General features: G+C 34.9%; 1 long non-coding RNA gene across 1 annotated transcript; it reads right to left on the bottom strand.

Annotated features, from left to right (window-relative positions):
* Window positions 1–223: 223 nt before the first annotated feature.
* Window positions 224–1,093, bottom strand: LOC106954933 (uncharacterized). The gene is made up of 2 exons (XR_001426462.1): window positions 895–1,093; window positions 224–457 (listed from the first exon to the last, which is right to left on the bottom strand). It is a non-coding gene; the product is annotated as an uncharacterized LOC106954933 (long non-coding RNA).
* Between the last annotated feature and the right edge of the window lie 766 nt (window positions 1,094–1,859).

Raw genomic sequence — 1,859 nt, 5'->3', positions numbered from 1 at the left:
AATGGAAATAATCTGTAAATTACAGCCTTTAGGAATATTTTAAGGACTTTAAAAGTATTTATCTTCATAATTTGCTAGAACATTTAACTACCAAAAGAAACAGATGTATAGTGGAAACTATATGGACAGGAAATGTTAAGTACATGAAGCTATTAGAACACAATCAGGATTAAATGACAGCACTTGAGTATGCTTTCATGTCGCCTTTAGATTTTATATGCAGCAATAATGTTTACTGCATATTCATGAATTGGTCAATTTAGCTTACAACATATTCAAAAGTTCTTTTATTAGTATTTTTATTAGGATAAGAAACAAACAGATTGTAGCCAGGGGTGACCAGATGGTGGCAAACTATTGGATTGTAGCCACAGCTGCCCTGAGACATTCTGAAAGAGGTAAGGCTGCCATGCACTGGCACCACTGGACTGTCTGACCATCAAGCCGAGTAAAGTGTCTGGACAAAACAAAAGAGAAAGAGTGAGGGATCGAACCGGCAACTCACCTATTACAGGATAAACTCCTATCACCGTTGCTCCCAAAGTAATCAGTTTTACACTTCCTTCTTGTTCCTTGTAAATTGATTTCTTGGCAGCAAGTCAACTGTGACAACACTGAAAGCTTACACTTTAAATTGCGGTACACCAAGATTTTGAAGAGGTTATAATCTGTTTGTGTTACACAGATAAATAATAAAACAATTTGACGCTTCTTTCAGAAACTCAATTTCTGATAGTTACATTAATGATACATCGGCATATATGACTTTAATATATCTAACTTGTGATATTAACTGCCATTTGTCTGTTGGCAAAAGGAATCTGTTCATAAACAGATAAGTCAACCTCAACAGATATTATGTGTACTAAAAATGAGCAGTAAAGTGGTACTTACTCAGTTATCAGTCACAAAATATGGTTGGTTGTGGATAATCCATATGCAGACAAAGGGCATCAGAAGTGGAGCAAAAAAAATAGTTTAATAAAACAAAATGCAACTTACTAAAATAAAGTAGAAGGTCCACAATCCAGAGAAAATAACTGAAGATGATAAAACAACAACAAAAAAAATCTGGACCAAGATGAGCTGCATTTAGCAGATGAACCAGTAAAGAACAATGAAAGCTAGTGATCTTTTCATATCCCCACTCTTGACAGAAGAGCAGAGCATGACATTGAATCCAGGTGAGGTAATCAGGGAATTAGGAACAGCTGTGGAACAGAACAAGCAGGGAGATTAAGGGAAGATTAATAATTAACACAAACAAAGCTGGACTACACCCAAAGAAAGTAGAAACCAAGCGGGAAAAGACTAAGAGTTATTGCAAGAGAATTACAGCCAAGTGCACAAAGAACAAGAATAAACAATCTGCAAATGAATGAATGAACAAAACTAATAGCAATAAAAAACTGAATATGGCAATACATTTTCTAATAATAATTAATCAATCCAGAAATAATTTGGGGAACTTCAAAGAAAACCAAAACATGTCTTTCAGTTTACTCTATTCTAATTTTAAATCACCCCTAAGACAAGCAAAAAAATTATTAAATATAGCTAAATAACACTACAAAGATGCAACTGTGGTGAGAAATTGTGTCAGATGAGAGTGTGGAACCCCTTTTGATCCAAATGTCTTTCTGAACCTGAAAGCTAACCAAAGCCAGGTCTAATTTCAATATCAGATGCCTAGGTCCAGAAACAATGCATTTATTATGCAGGCAGGTGTTGTTCAAATAACAGGTAGATCAAGATACTGACAGCTCTGTAAAATGTAGTCCTTACTAAGCAAATTAAATAAGTATTTCTTTTTTGCCTCATCATGCCTTACCCTCTTTCTTCTTCTCTGCCAATTACAG

Source organism: Poecilia latipinna, unplaced genomic scaffold, assembly GCF_001443285.1.
Source record: "Poecilia latipinna isolate Pla-1442-1.1 unplaced genomic scaffold, P_latipinna-1.0 Scaffold689, whole genome shotgun sequence".
NCBI lineage: Eukaryota > Metazoa > Chordata > Actinopteri > Cyprinodontiformes > Poeciliidae > Poecilia > Poecilia latipinna.
Note: the sequence above shows the minus strand (reverse complement) of the source record. Positions and strands in the feature narration are given on the sequence as shown.